We start from the raw sequence: 21,632 nt of genomic DNA, 5'->3' as shown, positions 1-21,632 counted from the left end.
CCCTAGTTTGAAAAAGATATACTGCATTGTGTTGAAGACAACCCCTCAATGAGTACTCAAACAATTGGGCAAGCAATGGGCATTAGTCATGATGGCGTTAGTCTGGGATGAACTGCATGAAAAACAATTACATCTGTACCACTTATGGAGGGTTCACACTATGGGTCCAGCTGATTTTGTACAATGTGTTGCCTACTGCATATATTTCCTGCACTGCTGTATCAACACACCCCTGTTTCCACATTGATTTCTGTTCTCAGGAGAATGTTAATTCACCAGGGACTATGTTCTAAATTCACAAAACAGCCATGCCTGAGCAGACAAAAACTCTCGTGTCATGCTTGTTGAGGATTTCAGCACTGGCTTGGCATTAATATGTCGGCAGGTACTCTGGATGGTCATGTGATTGGGTCATACCTCCTTCTACTCAAGCTAATTGGTCCTGCATACTTGATCTTCCTACAAAATGTATTGGATGATTTATTGGAAGCTGTATCCATCAGGAAATAGGATTCCAGTATGATTGGGTACCACCTCTCTATTCACATGCAGTTTGGAGACATCGCAACAGATGATATGGTGAAAAATGGATAGGCCAACGTGGTCCAACCATGTGGCTGCCTCATCACTGGATTTAACTCCTATGGACTACTTCTTGTGGGGTCACATGGAAAGATTAATTTTATGATACTCCTGTAGAGATAGAGGAAGATCTGCTAGCACAAGTTGTGGCCAGTGTTGGAAATAGAAGAGACATCAGGTGGGATGAAAAGTGTGTACCAGGACATGCTCCTTAGGTACAATGTTTGTAACAACATTTGTGGCTGCCACATTGAGCCACTGTTGTAATGCATCAGTACTGTTTTGCACGTACAGTACACTATTTCTTTTTTTCTTTTTTTGGGAAAAGGTAAACAAGTATTGTTTATATGCTAGTGCAAACAAATGTGTTAAAGTGATAAATAGAATTTTTATTATGTTTTCTTTCAAATTGTTATCTAATAATTGTACTGTGTCATGCCTAATTCAGTTTCTCACTCAAAAATGAATGAGTTAAACATCTGAATTGAAACCATCATAGAATGGAAACAGTACATTTCTGGGCAAGAGTTCATATTCAGAATATTATGCACAAGTCCTTGAAGTTTGTAATGGGAATTTCGGAATATTCTATGTACATCTTCCACTTTTCAGCTTTCCCTTATTTGCTTAAGACTGGTTTTCCATCTTAGCTCTTGATATTCATACAGCTGCTTCTCTCTTCCCCACAGGTTTCTATAATTTTCCTGTAGGCGGTAATTATTTTTCCTGTGATGATATATGCTTCTAAATCCTTACATTTGTCCTTTAGCCACTCTCAGTCTGATTTTTTTAAACATTTGTATTGCCTGTTTCATTTTCTGCATTTTTATATTTTCTCTTTTCATTAATTAGTCTCCTGTTTCACCCAAGGATTTCTACTAGCCTTGCCTTTTACCTTTTTTGTCATCTGCTGCCTTCACCATTTCATCTCTCAAAGCTACAAATTCATATACTACTGTATTCCTTTCCCCTTTTCTGGTCAGTTGTTGCCTAGGGCTCCCTTTGAAACTTTCAACAACTGCTGGTTTTTTCAACTTATCCAGGTTCCAATTCCCTAATTTCCTATCTTTTTTTGCAATTTCTTAGTTTTAATCTACAGTTCATAACCAGTAAATAGTGGTCATCATCTACATCTGCCCCTGGAAATGTCATACAATTTAAAATCTGGTTCTGAAATCTCTCTTGTACTTCTGTGGTGTGTGTGGGCTTTGTGTCTGTATCAGCTACAATAATGTGTTCAATATGCTGTTCACAGTAGCTTACCTGCATACACATCTTCTTATTCATTATTAAACCTACTCCTGCATTACCCTATTTGATTTTGTATTTGCAATCCTGTACGTACCTGACATGAAGTTCTGTACCTCTTGCCACTGAACTTCATCAATCCCTACTATATCTAACTTAAAGCTATCCATTTCCCTTTTCAAATTTTCTAAGCTACCTGCCTGTTTAAGGGATTTAATATTCCACACTCCAATCCATAGAATCCCAGTTTTATTTCCCTTAATGATGGCATCGTCCTGAGTAGTCCCACCTAGAGATCCAAATGGGGAATTATTTTACATCTGGAATATTTTAGCCAGGAGGATGCCAATATCATTTAACCATACAGTAAAACTGCATACCCTGGGGGAAAAACTGTAGCCATAGGTTCCCTTTGCTTTCAGCCATTCACAATAGCAGCACAACAGGGCTGTTTTGATTGATGTGACAATGTCCGATCAGTCAATCATCCAGACTATTGCCCCTGTTACTGCTGAGAAGGCTGCTTCCCCTCTTCAGGAACCATACATTTGTTTGGCCTCACAACAGATACCCTTAATTGCGGTTGCACCTATGGTAAGGAAATTTGTATCACTGAGATACGCAAGCTTCCCCACGGTATAATTTTTTGGGGAAATTCAAGCAATATATTGCGCATACTAAAGTTACAGAAAAGAATAATAAGCAACATGTGTACTGCCCATCCACAGACATCATGTCGCCCACTATTTGAAAAACAACAGTTATTAACAGTTCCCTCCTTATACATCTATGATATTATCATCTTTCTACATAGAAATTTAGAGTTATTCGAGAAAAACTGTTTCAATCACGCTTATAACACGAGAAACAAAGACAATTTTATGCTTCCCACTCATTGCTTGAACCTATATGCACAGTCTCCTCAGTATATGGCAATGAAAATTCATAACAAGCTAAAAACAAAGAATGTTCTGAGTATGAACCTAGAGACACTGAAAACAAAGCTATATGATATACTTGTCAAACGCTGCTACTACACTGTTGAGGAGTTCATGAAGGATGAACTGAACATTTGAGCCGGATAAATTTACATATAGTCTTGCGTGTAAATGTAGCTGTCCTTCACAAAAGGGAGGAAAGAAACATAAAAGTTTATATTAATGTTAAAATTCTTTGTACCAATTAGGCTTAAGTTGTGTTATCCATTATTTTGACGTGTCTCCTGTACACTAATCATATGATTAGAAATTGTATATTATGAGACAAATAAAACACTATTCACTGTTCACTACTATTCACTATTCACTAATGGCAAGATCCATCTTTTATCATATCTTTCATGTAGTACTATTTCAGTGTTTCATGTTAATACTCTTCATCCACCTTTCATAGCAGAGTACAGTGAATAACTACTAACTTAATCTTAGTAATAACGATGCTGTATATTCAGCAAAAGTAAAAAAAGATTGTTTCTTATATTTCCAAAATATTATTTTTACAAATAGTCTAATTACAGAGCCTGATGTGAACTTAGGATCTTCACAATCACATGCCCAATCAACATCTATAAAACAATCAAAGAACTCAGTAATTTCAGTCGTTCAAAACTTTAAGTCCAAACATTTTGTTAAACAGAAGTACTTCAGTTCTCAAATAGCATACTTTAAATGACCATCATTGCAACAGTTTTGACTTTACACTGTACATTTTGTCTGGCCTTGTTCCTGAGCTAATGTACAGAAGGGAGCTTGTGCTGGTTTTAATTTCAAATTAACACCCACTGGTGTACTGTCAACAAATTTGATATTTCTTAGCTGGCAGTTCAATATAAGTTTCCTTTCATTATATTCTTTGCATCATCCTATTAAATATTTATCCCAAAATGATTCTTCACTTCACCTAAGTCTTTCATTTGAAATTGCTTGGGTAAGAGATTCTTCATTTCCTGTATTTTACCTTTACTTTTACCATAAATTAGCAAAGCGTCAAAAAACATAATTATATAGATCACATAATTTGCAGCTATCAATATACAGGCCTATAGGCAATAACCATATTTACTCCTTTTAAAACCAAGACTTCTTAAAAACTCACCTGAACAATTATATCATGCTTGAGGGATTTTTCTCGAACCATATAGTGCTTCACATAGCTTACAAAATTTTTCTCTTTCATACTAATATTGCTGAGATTTTGCTACATAAACTTATGGAAAACATTGCCATTAAGAAACACTGCATGTAGATCTATTCCTTTTACAATCAAAAGCTTTTCACAACAGTAAGACATTGAAAGTTTCAATGTTTGCATCACAGTATCTGTTATTAAATCTATGAAGCACCCTAAATTGTCTAGATGACCATATCAGCTTGCATTTTTACCTTGCTTTGATGTATTGAATCCTCTTCAATATACTTTTCTTCCATTTGTTCATTTTTTATATTTTTATAATCAGAATCATTGAAATGTTCACTCCTTGATGCATCTTCCACAATAACTACATGTCCAGCAATGATAATTTTATTGTTAATCACTACTCTGTATCCAACTTCACTGTGACCTATTAAAATTTTCCAAATCTGCTTTACAATCCCACTTTGACTTTCTCAGTTATTCTGGTACATGTACAAATCCCTATTTACATACCACTTTAAATGTTTAACATTAGGTTTCCTCCCAAACAAAAACTCCTAAAGAGTTTTCCTTTCAGTAGTATTAGCTAAAGTTCTGCTTTTAAGGCATGCAGCTGCACAAATAACTTTAGACCAGAATCTCCTATCTACTCTTGCTTCAGCTAATAGGCATCATGACATATCCACAGTTGACCTGTTGTATCTTTCAGATGTACCATTTAATTCACATACATAGGGAGGACATGCATTTAAAATAATTCCTTCCTGTCTTATAAACAGATAAACAACTGAATTTAAATATTCCTTCCCGTTGTCACATCTCAATTTCTTAATAGTTTTACTAGTTGAATTTCCAATTAATGAACATATTTCATAAAACAATCATAAACTTGATTTTTTAATTTGACTGTGTAGACTCTAGCTGCTTAACTATAACCATCAATAAAAGTGAGAAAATATCTTTTCCTGAGCAAACCATGAGTTGAGTGAGGCCCATTCAAATTGGTATGAATGATCTCCAGTGTTCCAGTGTTTCATTAGTGTGGTCATGGCACAAAGCAGTAACACAACAGCCTCAGCTATGTGATGATGTATTATGCATGCAGGTAAGCACATTGCTGTCACAAGGCGGAGCCAGAAACAACAAAGGGTGCTACCGCAGATGTTCAAGGAGCCAGTCTTCAAGCAACACTACATCTACACAAGGTGAGCAGCCTGTGCATTGGTACCACCATGGATTTGGCAAGAACACACGAAAATGTATGTCATGTGCTTCCACGCTTCCATACAAATACCAGTGGAAGTCAATTGTAGGTGCAACCAGCTGCCCATTAACATTGAGGTTTCTGTTCAACAGCAAAAGAGGTTCTGGCCTGAAATTTCTCATAGACACTGTTTTGGACCTCAGCATCCTGCCGATCGGGGTGGTCAAGTGGTTCTAGGCGCTACTGTCTGAAACCGCGCGACCGCTACGGTCGCAGGTTCGAATCCTGCCTCGGGCATGGATGTGTGTGATGTCCTTAGGTTAGTTAGGTTTAAGTAGTTCTAAGTTCTAGGGGACTGATGACCTCAGATGTTAAGTCCCATAGTGCTCAGAGCCTCAGCATCCTGTTAAAATCTTTGTTGCATCACTGTATGTCACCAGCTGTCTTTTATCTAACAGCTGTCAATAACTCAACTATTGTAACCTATAGAGACTAGTGACATCTTTAAATTCATGTGATACTTTGGAAGTGTGTCCTATGCACATTTTTATTGCATCTGAAAGCCACATATTGCCTGACTTTCAGCTGTTTCTACAAAACATTTTCATGCGATTTTGTAGGAACAGTGGTCCCATTTGCACCTGTTGAAAGTGCCTTGATTAGAACAATGGTGTTAGCAGTGACTAGTAGTAGTAGTAGTACTAGTAGCAGTAGTAGTAGCTTTATTCATTCGTAGATCTCTTTTTACAAGGATATAGTACATGTTAAAGTATTTACAAATTTAGATCAATTTAACCCATTAGCACCGGAATTAATTTTTTCGTGATTTTTTTTTAATTGCATTATTATGTCTGTAAAAGGCATAAATTACACAACAGAGTTGTTTCAACAAAAGTCATTACTGCCATTAGTGAGATATTGGATGTTGCCATATGGCAACGCTAGGTGCTTTCACTACCTAAATTTATATGGATTACAACTTCAACTAGGATAAGTTGGTTATTGAAATTTCTTATTACATAGACAAGTTTTGTGCAAATTTATTATCGAGTCTTCATCATACAACTGATACTTTATAATGCAGTACAATTCATAATCAAAAGTCAACCCTTGAACTCAGCATTATTTTACATGAAATACACAATCTCACATTACACTTTCAACACATTGTTCTCACAATAGATTTACAGTCGTTGTGTGCACACCTTTTCTTCTTCTTTCCTTCTGTGTGTTGGATGAGGTGGTCAGTCTTATCAAACCTAATTGAATCTGATATGCGGCTGTCGGAACATGCCGTTGATGCAGATGGTCTCCCGGCTCCTTTTGGTAAAGCTTGGTGTCTTTGCTGCTTCTCTCTTGAAATCAAGCTGAGAAATAGTTTGGTTTCTTGCTTTATTATACAAAAACCAACTGTTTTGTATGGCGACATCTAACATACATGTAGAGACAGCAGTACCATTTCATGTTTCTTATTGCAATGCGATAGCACGCTAGATTCTGATCCATCTGATCAGTACCTCCCATATATGTATTATATTTGGCTACCAGTTTTGGTCTGGGAATCATTATATTTCACTTTTCTAGTTGTGAGAATCTCTTGACTTGGCCACATTCTTGTGCACCACATGAAGAAGAGATCATTGTGACAACTGAGTTGTCCAGCCACCGCACATACAATAATCCATCATTCTTCTCTATTCGGATATGGGGGCTCAACAAACACATCACCTTCAATATCATCATTATAAAGAAGCTCCACCGCCTCAGCAAGTGAGAAACCTCTTCTAAAACAAGAAAGAGAAAATTCATCCTTTTACTGAGTACAAGCTCCTAGTGTTGCCATATGGCAACACCGACGTTCAAACAGCCTAAATGAACGTCATTTATTTCACAGCAAGCAGTAACCTCCAAAGAATATATATTTGAGTATTTAAAGCACAACCATACTAAAAAAAAAAAAAAAAAAAAAAATTATATACCGTAAGTTACTGTGTAAAACATACTTACTCGAACTTATACGCCATTTTTCTTCATCATTCAGCAAACAACGACTTCCAACACTGCTTAAATTTAAATGTATTGTTAAAACTGTTGCATTGTAGTGATCTTTACAGTCTTGTGGAACGGAATCCAGTGCTGCCAACACTCTCACTTTGTTGATTTTGTTGAATCAACGATTTTAAAAAAGTGTTACAAACGTTGCCATATGGCAACGCACGGCGCTAATGGGTTAAAATAACTTAATTTGTGCACACATATATTTACAGACTTCTAGTTAGAGACAATCATTAGAGTTACTCCTGGTATACAATACTTTTTCTAGAAATAACTTATTAAATAATGTAATGCCACATTGTTCACTCATATCTCACTATCAGTCACTGCACACACTATACACAAATTGTTTCATAACACTCCGCACACTACACACACACACACACACACACACACACACACACACACACACACACACACACACACACACACTGGTGATCTCTGGGCCATTTTCTGTACTGCAACTTCCCATTTGCTATCCTGAATAACTGAGGCAGCATCCCTCCATAATGAGTGAGATGTTGAGCTCAGAAAAAGGAAGAGGTTTTAGTATTGTGCTATGCATAGCTTGGGGGTAAGTAGAAAGGAAAAAAAGAAGGGAAAAAACATAAAGTGAAGGTGTTATGTGGAATGTTAGATATTTTCTAATCATTATTATTATTTATTTATTTGTATAACTTTTTTTATCAAACCCCTACTCTGTTTTAGCTAAGTAATCCTTCAATGTGTAAAATGTATTGCATAACAGTTACTTTTTAGCTGCCTTTTTAAATAACTGTATTTTGGCAATTTCCTTAATCTCTTTAGGTAATTTATTGTACAGTTTTATTCCTTGGTAGAAAATGCTATTTTGAGTTTTATGTGTATTTTTTCTTGGTAAATGTAAGTTAAGTCTATCTCTTGTTGCATGGTCATGAACAGAGCTGTCTGTGCAGTAATTACTAATGTTGTTTTTGATGTGTACAACTAACTGGTAAATGCATTCACATGGAGCAGTTAAAATCCCCAGTGTTCTGAACAGATCTTTACAATGAGCTCAACTGGTATTTTTGGTTATTATTCTGATGGCTCTTTTCTGGAGTTTGAAAATTGTGTTCATATTTTGTGCATTTGTTCCCCAAAAAAGAATTCCATAGCTGAGAATTGAGTGTACATATGAATAATATGTAATTAAAAGACACTGCATGTTACACACTGATGATAGGATTCTAAGGGCATAACATGTTGATGACATTCTTTTTGCAAGTACCTTCATGTATTCAGACCACTTAAACTGAGAATCAATATTCATTCCTAGAAATTTTGCATTTGTTACACAGTCTATAGAGGTACCATCTACATTTAATTTAACATTGTCATTTTTCCTCTTCAAACTTAAATTCATGGCATTAGTTTTCTTTACGTTCAATGTCACTTTATTACTTACTGACCAATCATAAACTTCCTTGAGAGTTTCAGTTGCTTTCTCAGCAAGGAGTTCTCTTGTTTTTTTCTTAGTGACTATAATATTGCTGTCATCAGCGAAGAGGATTTTTTCACCATGAGTAACACTAATGGGAAAGTCATTGATGTACATCAGGAACAATTGTTGTTGTTGTGGTCTTCAGTCCTGAGATTGGTTTGATGCAGCTCTCCATGCTCCTCTATCCTGTGCAAGTTTCTTCATCTCCCAGTACCTACGGAGCCTACATCCTTCTGAATCTGCTTAGTGTATTCATTTCTTGGTCTCCCTCTATGATTTTTACCCTTCACGCTGCCCTCCAGTGTAAATTTAAATGTAGTTGTGGCAACTTTTACAGTGATTTAATGATACGTGATGCAATAACATTCATTATCCCAGATAGCAGAATATTGGAACAGTTCTTAAAGTATTCTGATCCACCACTTCCCCAAGTATTGAAAATCTGAGAGCAATATGATTCAGGTGCCACAGTGACCAATAAGTTTGACCAGGCCCTAATGTGTTGGGTTGAGTCACTCCTTGTTCGCAACTGACCCAAGCTGCCACAGCAATGAGCATGTACACAGCCATGTGGAGAGCAACACAGACCTGTAAACAGGCCTGTGAAAGTAGTGAAGTCTTGCCCTAGATGTTTTGCTTGCTATAAAAGACAGGACTGCCCATCACGTAACACGTGTTACATGCGTGGAAAAATAAGCAGTTTCTTTGCAATGGCACAAAAACGCCATATTTTGCCCATTCCCAGAAACAACAGGCTCATGCAAAGGTGGTGAATGCTGTGTTTTCAGAACCTACAACAGGCTCTGACAAAAGTAAGATTAAGCTTGGGCCTCCTTCTCACCCTACTGCTATGCAACAACATTCAAACAAACTATTTGTATCATTACAAATTGTTGGCCATCATGTGAACTTTCAGTTGGATACAGGTGCCTCAGCCACTTTGCTTAATCATGCCATGTACGAACATTTAGACTCACCATGCCTTTCTAGGTCAAGCAAGCTCCTCTCTGTTTACAATGGACAGGAAATTGCAGTGCTTGGACAGTGCAGTTTGCCTGCCACTTACAAATCTAACACTAGGGCAGTGACTTTTACTGAGCTGAAATCAAGAGGCAGCAAGAAATATTCAGTTTAGATGCCTTTGATTTCTTTGGAGTTTGCATCCAAGACAATGTACTTTCAGTGTCTGCATTTGAGCCAAAAGACAGTGTAGCTAGTTGCTTAATAAATTTTCTGAACTATTTTCAGAAGGAAAAGCTAATAACTTTGTAGAGCAAGTTACATTAAAGACGATGCACACAACCTATGTTTTTCTGGGCCTGTGTCATTCCAATTGCTTTAAGGGACAAAGTAGCCAGTGAATTGAAAGAATTGTAAGATAATGGTGTAATTGCTCCCATTCAAGCCATTCAATGGGCAAGTCCTCTCATTTTGTTGCCTAACCCTTCTGGTTGCATTTGTATTTGTGTTGACTTCAGATCTACAGTCAACTTACAGACAGTGGTTGACACTTATCTGTTACCTTGCCCTGAGGAACTCATGAACAGGCTTGGTGCAGGACATTACTTTTCTGAGTTAGATTTGCGTGATGCCTACTTGCAAATTTCATTGGATGAAGGATCACAGAAAGTGTTTGCTGTTAATAAACTCTTAGGCCTGATCAAGTATTTGTGATTGCCCTTTGGCAGTGCTTCCACACCTGCCATTTTTCAATGATACTTGCAACAGCTGACTGCAAAAGTGCCATTTTGTTCAAACTACCTTGACAATATTGTTGTCTCAGGTTGAACACCAGAGGAACACATTACCGATTTGCATACTCTTTTTTTGAGTGTTGTCAGAAGCAGGACTCAAGTGTCGTCTCAAAACGTGTGACTTTTTTCAAACTAAACTACAGTACTTAGGTCATGTGATAAACAGTCAGGGTGTGCACTCCATCCAGTCTCATTTGCTTGCAATCTGTGACCTGCCTAGTCCTCGCAATGTGGCTGGACTGTAGTCAGTACTAGGCAAGATGACATACTACATTTGTTTCAAAATCAATGCCACTCAGATAGCAGGTCCATTGCATCACTTGCATTGCAGAAATATACCTTTTGTGTGGACCAAAGACTGTCAAGACACATTTCTGGAACTCAAAAATGCTTTGCTTAGTGACAGATGTTTAGTGCATCTTGACCATGCCAAGCCAGCAGTTTTGTAAGTTGACACTTCTTCCTGTGGAATCAGTGCTGTGCTTTTGCACAGAATTGGTGCACAAGACAGATCCATAGCTTTTGCCTCAAAGTTGAAATTCTGTGCAATTATTCTCAAATAGAGAAAGAGGCTCTCACTGTTGTCTATGGTGTAACCAAATTCCATCCCTATTTGTATCATTGTAAGTTCTTTTTAGTGACAGATCAAAACTCTCTGGAGTCATTTTGTCAAAGCCAGTTCGTATACACACTGCTCAAAAATTGCAATGTTGGGCTTTGTTGCTGGATAATGGAAATTTTTGGTAAGGTCTTACGAGTCCAAACTGCTGAGGTCATCAGTCCCTTAGGTTACACACTGTTTAATCCAACTTAAACTAACTTATGCTAAGGACAACACTCACACCCATACCTGGGGAGGACTTGAAACTCCAACAGGCGGAAGCCAAGCGAGCCATGACAAGGCACCTGAGACTGCACAGCTACCCCATGCAGCTCTTTGTTACTTTTGCAGTATCAGTATGAAATTGTGTACAGACGTACGGCAAAGCTTGGTCTATCTTGGCCCTATCTTGCCTTCCAATTGGCCCAGGCTCTGATTTTGATGCATCACCACATCTTGTTTCCCAAATTGATGTGCAGGACTCTGAATTGCTGGAATCTTTTCCCATGCATTACAGAAAAATTGCACAGGCCACGGAAACAGACCCAGATCTCAAGATTTTGTTGCATTACATTCACACGTTTTGGTCTTGTTCATTGAACAGTATTCAGAACTCAGTAATGCACTGATACTTTGCTTGCTTGTTGGCATAACTGTTCAGTTCAATAGGGTGTGATTCTAGTTCAAAGCCTGTGCTCATTCCCACAGCGTTGCAAAAGGGTATTTTACAGCTGCTTCACTAACAACATTGGGGAATTGTTCACACTAAACAGTTAGTGCACTGGCACTGTACTTGGCATGACATGGATGTCTATATTGAACAGATTATGTCACAGTGTCACGCATGTATCAAAAACCAATCTGCTCCACCACAGACAATCTCAGCTTGGCCTAACACTTAATCCCCATGGGAACAAGTACACACAGACTTTGTGAGACCATTCTGGAACAGTCATTGGCTTATTGCGGCAGACTCTTTTAGCAAGTTTCCATTTGCAGTAACTATGAACTCTGCCCTCTCACATAGCACCATTCAAGCATTGTCCTCTATATTTTGCATAGAAAGTTTGCCAGAAGTACTTGTGTTGGACAACAGACCACAGTTCACTTCACATGATTTTGAACAGCTTTGTGAACAAAATGGGATTTGTCATCCAACAAGTGCTCCAGTTCACCCCCAGTCCAACGGAGAAGCAGAACACTTCATACGCACTTTTAAATAGCAGATTGCTAAGCTTCACACTAGACACACATGGGAACAGGCACCACAACTCTTTCTCACCTCCTATCACTCCCAACCACGAGACAGATCATCACCAGTGGAACTTCTGCATGGGTGCCTCCTTTGGATGCTGCTACATTTCCTACACTCATCACAGCATCCACAGCCACCAATGGTCTGCAAGTATCGCTTTGCGCAGCATGATCTTGTTCTTCTCAGGGTTTATGGCAACCATGGGCACTGGGAAAGAGGTGCGATCCAGGAACACATTGGCTCTTTTATGTTCTTATTTGCAGGTCCTGATGGTTTTCAGCTGCACTACCAGAACCAAATTCATGAGTGTGTTTTGCCCCATTATTCTGCTGCTTTTCTTCCCCCAGAGTCACAGCTTCACAGGTCTGTGAGGCCTTTGCAGCTGCCCGCTAGTGCCACCAGCACACCCCAGGAGGAGCAGATGGATGATGGGTCCTCGCCCCCACCATCCTCACTTGCCAACCTGATGGACATGGACCCATCATCGCCGTTGCCATCATAACCCCAGGACATGCCCTCAGGTCTGGACATGTGCCACAGGAGCAGTTTCCCAAAGGACGTTCCTGTTGCCTCACAAGCCAGAATGTGCAGTACGGTCAGGAGTATGCCATCCTCCACAGTCATGGCTCATGGCTCATCTCTACATCCAGCATCCTGCCTTCCCTCCCCCCCCCCCCCAACCCCCACCCGTTGTCGTTCATATCCTCCCTACATAACAACGGTGTGGCAATTCGGGGGGAGGAATGTGCTGGTGTAAGCTGTCACCAGCACACAGGTCGACAAAGATGAAGTGCATAGATCGATTAGTATGCACAGGATCAAGTGCAGCTATCATGAGAGAGGCCAGAGATGCATCCACAAGCAACACAATGCCAACACCCTCTTGACAGTATATATCTAGGCCACTGCCTCTGACCGGAAGGCCTCACTCCCTCACTCAATCATTCAGTTTTTTGATCTGTCCGTATACTCACAGAGGAGGTTTAGTTTATCACAGGCTATGACAGTACATAGGGACCAGATTAGTGAGTATAGCAGGACTATTACTGATGTGCTTGTACCACAAACATGGACTCTATTCAAGTTAAGTAAAACTTCCAGTTTATGTAAATAAAAAACCGTATTAATCCAAGTGTGCATTTGAGTTGTGAAAGAGGATACCAGCCACCCATAACAACATCCTCTCCCTTGCTCTCTTGTGGTACAAGACTACAATTTCCTTCACCAACTCTCCATTATCCGTACCCCTCTGTCTCCTTGTTGATGCCACTTCCCTAAACACCAACATCTCTTAAGTTGATGGTCTTGCTGCAACTGAACACTACCTTTCTCAACATTCCTCAGACTCTAAACTCACTACTTTACTCATCATACACCAAAAATCTCTCTCCTAACACATAACTACTTCTTCTTTTAAGGAAATGTATACAAAGAAATCTGTGGCGCAGCCACAGACACTCATGTGGCACCCTACTATGTCAGCCTGTTTATGGGCCACTTAGAGAAGACCTTCCGAGGCTCCCAAAGCTTTGAAGCCCTGGACTCATTCAGGTTCATTAATGATATCTTCATGACCTGGACTCAGGAACAAGCCATGCTATCTTCATTCCTTCATTACCTCAACACCTTTTCTCCTATCCATCTCACCTGGTACTCCTCAACCTAGAATATGACCTCCTTGGACTTTGACCTTCTCCTCTCTGATGGCTCCATCCACACCTCTGTCCAAACTAAACCCACCGACCACCAACAGTAGTTGCATTTTGACAGCTGCCATTCCTTCCACACCAAGGAGTCCCTCCCATACAGTCAGGACACTCTGGGATGGCATATCTTCAATGACAAGAATTCGCTTCCCAGTATGCTGAAAGTCTCAGCAAGGCCTGCACAGATAGGCACTATTGCCCAGATCTAGCCCACAGATAGATATCCTGTGTCATTTGCCTACACACACCCAATCCTCTCACCACCCCAAGGAGCCAGCTACAAAAGAATGTCCCTTTTGTCACATAATACTGGAACACTGAACAGCATCCTCTATCAGAGTTTTGATTTTCTGCCATCATGCCCTGAAATGATGGACATCCTACCCAACATCCTTCCCGCCCCTCCCTAAAGTGGTGTTCCATCAGCCACCCAACCTCTACAACATAGTAGTCCATCCCTAAGCCACTCCCAATCCCAACCTCTTGCCACAGGTATCCAACCACTGTGGAAGACTACGGTCCAAGACCTACCCAATCAACCCAACCAGCACTTCTTTTTTAAGTCCTGTCACTGGGTTATAGGCTTATCTTACCCCATCAAAGACTGGGCCACTAGTGAAAGCAGTCATGTCATGTACCACCTCTGTTGCAACTACTGCACACCTTTTTATGTTGGTATGACTACCAACCAGCTGTCCACCAAACTGTGGCCAGCAGCAAATTTAAAAACCCTATAGCATGCAGCTGACCGTAACATGCTTGATTTCAATGGCTGTTCACAACCAGGGCCATCTGGATCCTTTACCCCACCACCAGCTTTTGTGAAATGCACAGATGGGAGCTATCCTTCGAACACAATCTCTGCCTGACATCAACCTACAATAACCTACTGTCCCCAAATACACCACCCAACAGTTCCTGCCCCCTCTGTCCTACCATCTTCTCCCATTTAACAATCCTTAACCCTCATTGTGTGGTGCTTCTGCCAATATATCTACCTGTTCTTTGCCCTTCCCTGCTCCTCTCCATTTCTCCTCTCCATTTCTCCCTCAAAGCCCACCTCCTGATGCTGTGCCTGGTAGTCTTGCGAGGCCACCATCTAGTTCCTGCACATCCCACCAGACAGTGCTCTTCTCTCTCCCTACCTGTACCCTACTATCCTTCCTCTTTCCATGCCCCACTCCACATTACTATTCACACAATAATGGCATGCCAGTTGGAACTGTGTGCATGAAGTGTGCTTGCTTGTGTAAATGTGTGGTTGGTTGTTGTTGTTGTTTTTTTTTTTTATTTAAAAATAAGACTTTGGTCAAAAGCTATAATGTGTAACATTCTATTTGATGTGCCACTCAACAGGACATTTCTACAGTGAGTAGCAATCTAATCTTTTCCTAATGTTGCTGGTACTACAACACAGTGATTCCAGTGATTAATCTCCTCATTAGACAAGGGTAGAGAAGTCACAGGAGTTTTCTGTGAATTGACAAAAGCTCATCAGTTCAGTAACTCATGCACTACATCTTTACAAACAATAGAAATATGATGTCAAGGGCAGTGCATTGTGGTCCACTTCACATTTGAATGAAAGGAAAAAAAGCATAACTTTAGTAGCAAATCTAAGCATTTATATCTTGGACTGAAAGACAATTTGCCAAGGGGTCCAACACAGTTTGATTCTGGGTATGACTCTGTTTCTGTTGTGTGCAAATAACTTTCCATTAAATATTGATGTTTATTCAGTCTTATTCACAGATTATGTCTCATTCCTAATTAAAAATTATGTCACAGAAAAAAACAGATAGTGTACAAAATACTACAGAACAGTGGTTCCCAAACCATGGGCCAGGGTGCATTTGAGAGCTGTGGGTAGTGTGGCACTGAGTCATGAATGCTGATCTAGAGCTGAAAACAAGATCAAAATTATTGGGAGTTTCTGGGATTTCATCCCTTATTTGTCAAGATCAGCAGTTACAGGATGAAATATGAGTTCAAATGTCATATTGCTATCCTGTATCACTCACAATGGAATGGTCTTCTGTATCATGCTGAAATCTGCCCAGATTTTTTTTCGCATGAAGCGTACATAAAAAAGAGTTGTTAAGATGGGCTGCCAGTTTTTTTTAACTGCTGAAAATTACAAAGATCATGTACCATCCAACAGCTGGAAGTATGCTCTCTTTCAGATTGCACTACAGGGCTGGTGCACAGCCTCGGATAACTGCTCATGGCATAAATACATGTGTGTGCATGCTGAAAAGTAAAGCCTCTGAATTTTTTATGTGAAAACTTCTAAAGTATTTTTAATAAAAATGTTATGAACATTGTACATGTTTCATCTTCATGTCTACATATTTATTTGTCACTATAGTCACCCAGATGATGAACACATTTCTCCCAGCGAGAGACCAGTTTGTTGATAACCTCACTGTAGAATTTTTGACTTTGACAGAGTCACAATTTCATCTCTGCTTGCACCATTTTTCACTATCAAAGTAAAGTCCTCAAAGGTGTTCTTTAAATTTTGGAAGCATATAAAAATTGGATAGGGCCAATTCATGACTGTATGAAGGATGATCAATGACAGTGAATCTAAGGTTTCAGACTTTTTCTGATGTCACAGTCCTCGTGTGTGGTCTGACATTGTCAAGCTGAAGGATAGAGTGTTCTATGTGTAGACAAACTCTTCCGTAGTCAGAAACTCAATTACAACTTAGTTATGTTACACACTACCAAGTTACACAGTACAGTTTGGAGTCAGCAGAACATTCAATTTGTGTGAAGAAGTGGAAAAGTTGACTGAGTAATATGCATGATCTATAATAACTCAACCAATACTGAGAACAGAATAAAGAATTTGGGGGGCCTTGTAACATGCCATAAGGCAATCATAATTTGTTGAGTTTCTTGGTCACAGTTATTCACAGGAAAGACTCGCTCAGATTTCTTCATTTAATATCCAGATACAATGAGAGACTGAAAGATGTGTAGATACAGAGACAGTGAGAGAACAATTTTCAGGATGATGATCATGCGAAGGACAAGTGCAAACACTGTTATTTAATTTCGTAGAACAGTACTTTCAATGATATCAGTGGAATCATGAGTCAGTCAAACTTATGTTTGTAAATCTATCCATCAATCAGTGACTGTGTGTTGTATGGTAGGGTTGTGTCTGCTGTCTGTTAAAGCTACTTCATGCCATTATGGGTGCTTTTCTTATATGCAATCTTGTGGCAAGACAAGGCAACGAAGTGGTGAAGAAACTGTCACATCATATTCTGTAAGTGTGTTTCAGTGTGTGTGTGTCTGTGTGTGTGTGTGTGTGTGTGAGAGAGAGAGAGAGAGAGAGAGAGAGAGAGAGAGAGATTTTTTTAAAAATATTATCCAACAAATGCATCAAACTATTAGAACTTGTGAGGCATTTATCAACTAAACATCTTGAATGTGTAGGGAAGTCTGTATTTTTTTCAAGTCAAGAAAAGAAATTCTTCTATTACTAAATCCACCAAGGAAATGTGTTCAGAGCAGAGCATACTAAGTACCAGAGTTTGTTATAAGCTACTTTTGTTAATTGCAAAGAAGCATCAGCTTGCACTGTGGGAGCAGAACTTAATATATCTGCAGAAAAACTAATAAATAATGCTTTGTTTGGTGAAAAATGTACACAAAAATTAGATGACATTCCATTATTAAAGACACCTGTGAAGAGAAGAGTTGAAGAAATGTCAGAAAACATAGAAGAATATTTTATGCCACAGTTTGATGGACTCCAGATGTTACTGGAGAGGCTAATTTACTTGCTTTTTATCATTACAAGTTGACTGGCAATACCGAAGAACAACTGTTGTTTTGCAATGAAAGCAACTGGTGAAGAGGTTTTTAAATCTGTTGACAAATTTACGAAATAACATATACACTCCTGGAAATTGAAATAAGAACACCGTGAATTCATTGTCCCAGGAAGGGGAAACTTTATTGACACATTCCTGGGGTCAGATACATCACATGATCACACTGACAGAACCACAGGCACATAGACACAGGCAACAGAGCATGCACAATGTCGGCACTAGTACAGTGTATATCCACCTTTCGCAGCAATGCAGGCTGCTATTCTCCCATGGAGACGATCGTAGAGATGCTGGATGTAGTCCTGTGGAACGGCTTGCCATGCCATTTCCACCTGGCGCCTCAGTTGGACCAGCGTTCGTGCTGGACGTGCAGACCACGTGAGACGACGCTTCATCCAGTCCCAAACATGCTCAATGGGGGACAGATCCGGAGATCTTGCTGGCCAGGGTAGTTGACTTACACCTTCTAGAGCACGTTGGGTGGCACGGGATACATGCGGACGTGCATTGTCCTGTTGGAACAGCAAGTTCCCTTGCCGGTCTAGGAATGGTAGAACGATGGGTTGGATGACGGTTTGGATGTACCGTGCACTATTCAGTGTCCCCTCGACGATCACCAGTGGTGTACGGCCAGTGTAGGAGATCGCTCCCCACACCATGATGCCGGGTGTTGGCCCTGTGTGCCTCGGTCGTATGCAGTCCTGATTATGGCGCTCACCTGCGTGGCGCCAAACACGCATACGACCATCATTGGCACCAAGGCAGAAGCGACTCTCATCGCTGAAGACGACATGTCTCCATTCGTCCCTCCATTCACGCCTGTCGCGACACCACTGGAGGCGGGCTGCACGATGTTGGGGCGTGAGCGGAAGACGGCCTAACGGTGTGCGGGACCGTAGCCCAGCTTCATGGAGACGGTTGCGAATGGTCCTCGCTGATACCCCAGGAGCAACAGTGTCCCTAATTTGCTGGGAAGTGGCGGTGCGGTCCCCTACGGCACTGCGTAGGATCCTACGGTCTTGGCGTGCATCCGTGCGTCGCTGCGGTCCGGTCCCAGGTCGACGGGCACGCGCACCTTCTGCCGACCACTGGCGACAACATCGATGTACTGTGGAGACCTCATGCCCCACGTGTTGAGCAATTCGGCGGTACGTCCACCCGGCCTCCCGCATGCCCACTATATGCCCTCGCTCAAAGTCCGTCAACTGCACATACGGTTCACGTCCACGCTGTTGCGGCATGCTACCAGTGTTAAAGACTGCGATGGAGCTCCGTATGCCACGGCAAACTGGCTGACACTGACGGCGGCGGTGCACAAACGCTGTGCAGCTAGCACCATTCGACGGCCAGCACCGCGGTTTCTGGTGTGTCCGCTGTGCCGTGCGTGTGATCATTGCTTGTACAGCCCTCTTGCAGTATCCGGAGCAAGTATGGTGGGTCTGACACACCGGTGTCAATGTGTTCTTTTTTCCGTTTCCAGGAGTGTAGTAGAATGGTCATATAGTGTAGGTTTGACAACTGATGAGGGCACATGCTGTCTGGTTTCATACCATTAGTCACCAAGGTTAGATCAGTTGTATCCTTGGTTCAATGGACACATTGCACCATATACAAAGAGGCTCTTGTAGTTAAAGATTTGGACGAGTGTCCCAAACAGAGCCTGAGAGTGCAGTATAGATTGTCAACTTGATTAAAGCAAGCTTAAAAACTTGAAAACTGTTTGGTGTTTTGCTTGATGAATTGGGCCATGAACACACACAGCTTCTACTTCACTGCAAAGTTCAGTGGCTGTCAAGCCATGACATACTGTCAGGATTTATTTACAGATCGACTCGTTCTGGGTAAGTCTTCAGAAAGAGTATCCAACAATTGCCAAAATTATACTGAGATACTTGGTGGGCTTTTTGAAAGTTTATCTGTGTGAACCAGCCTTTACAACTTTACTTTTTTCAGAAATAAGTATAGGAATAGACTGAACATATATAGCGATTTGAGGCTAAAATTAACCATTTTAATCCAGATATTGATTGCTTGGTGGGCTTTTTGAAAGTTTATCTGTGTGAACAAGCCTTTACAACTTTACTTTTTTCAGAAATAAGTATAGGAATAGACTGAACATATATAGCGATTTGAGGCTAAAATTAACCATTTTAATCCAGATATTGATTCTCTCAAGGGGAACAAACAATGTCCAAAATCCCACTGAGTTCTTTTTAGCTCTAACCACTTAATTTTGAGTTTTCACATATAGTTGTGACAGCTAAGTGAATGTAATAAAAGTCTTCCATTTATTTAAAATATTTTTCAATCCTTCTTGTACAGGGTATGTGAGTGTGTGTGTGTGTGTGTGCGGGGGGTGTACTTTTTCCTGTTTTCATTCAAATGAACTGATATTGAATGCAACAAAGACAGATGCAGTTAGAAGTTGTTGGAATAAATGGAGCTTCTAATGGGCAGAAAAATAATGAAGTAGTCAAGGTGAAGTTTTTAGGCCTACAACTAGACAAAAATTTAAATTGGAAGGCACATGCCCTACACAATTTAAGCGTTCTAGGGGACATTGCAGCAGCATCAACTGTATTCAAGAAGGAAGTATTCATTCTAAGAAGAACCTGTAGGCTACCATATCCTTTCTCACAGTGGTGGTAGTCCAGTGAGCATGCTTGTGAGCTTCAGTGGACTTCGATAACTGGGTGACAGATGCTGGGAGACTGAAGCTGCCTGCTGCACAGCAAAACTATGTCCACAAATGACAAGGTCTTAGTTGAAGTCTGGGTTCAGGACACAGCTGTAACTTTCGGTAAGTTCCATAATAGTATATGATCTACTCCATAGTAAAAATTCCTCCTAGATATGCAAGTGTTATTGTAATTAAAGAATTAACCTGGTATAGTTAATATTTCAGCTGTGTAAGAAAATTCAGTGATCATTTTAAGAGATTCACACTGTAGAACATTTTTATGCAGCACTCATAGCTCCATCCATCTTTCTTTGGATTTATGCAGCATTCTTTAAGGTTCTGACTGGGCGCTCACTTCTTCTTAGACAAAAAAAACTACATCTAACAAACTCCAAGAAGTCTGTAAAATTGCAATATTAGTCTCAAAATGTATGGTTACATAAAGTACATGAAAATGCATTGAGACAATAACTGGGTTGACATTAGATAATTTACAACAAAAAGTTTTACTTATAGTGTTGTGAAAACACATCTCAAACTATTACAAACATAGTACATTGCTTCACAGTGATCAGAGCTTGACACTGAGAACAAGTACAGAGAAAAATGTATTTAATTTCCTAGTTTAAAATAAATTAAAACTTAAATAGGTTGAATATACACTCCTGGAAATTGAAATAAGAACACCGTGAATTCATTGTCCCAGGAAGGGGAAACTTTATTGACACATTCCTGGGGTCAGATACATCACATGATCACACTGACAGAACCACAGGCACATAGACACAGGCAACAGAGCATGCACAATGTCGGCACTAGTACAGTGTATATCCACCTTTCGCAGCAGTGCAGGCTGCTATTCTCCCATGGAGACGATCGTAGAGATGCAGGATGTAATCCTGTGGAACGGCTTGCCATGCCATTTCCACCTGGCGCCTCAGTTGGACCAGCGTTCGTGCTGGACGTGCAAACCGCGTGAGACGACGCTTCATCCAGTCCCAAACATGCTCAATGGGGGACAGATCCGGAGATCTTGCTGGCCAGGGTAGTTGACTTACACCTTCTAGAGCACGTTGGGTGGCACGGGATACATGCGGACGT

The 21,632-nt window shown here is 40.3% G+C and overlaps 1 protein-coding gene across 2 annotated transcripts in view; it reads left to right on the top strand.

Annotated features, from left to right (window-relative positions):
- The window catches only part of LOC126260187 (uncharacterized), a 196,451-nt gene extending 176,453 nt beyond the window's left edge, over positions 1-19,998 (top strand). Inside the window, exon 8 of one of the 2 annotated variants that reach the window (XR_007546622.1) lies at positions 19,986-19,998. The gene's annotated coding sequence lies outside the window, so the exon portion shown is untranslated. Of the gene's footprint in view, positions 1-19,846; positions 19,860-19,985 lie in introns of those variants that run through there. The other variant, XR_007546623.1, reaches the window with a different exon arrangement.
- The last annotated feature ends 1,634 nt before the right edge of the window (positions 19,999-21,632 follow it).

Source organism: Schistocerca nitens, chromosome 1 (genome assembly GCF_023898315.1).
Source record: "Schistocerca nitens isolate TAMUIC-IGC-003100 chromosome 1, iqSchNite1.1, whole genome shotgun sequence".
Lineage (NCBI taxonomy): Eukaryota > Metazoa > Arthropoda > Insecta > Orthoptera > Acrididae > Schistocerca > Schistocerca nitens.
Note: the sequence above shows the minus strand (reverse complement) of the source record. Positions and strands in the feature narration are given on the sequence as shown.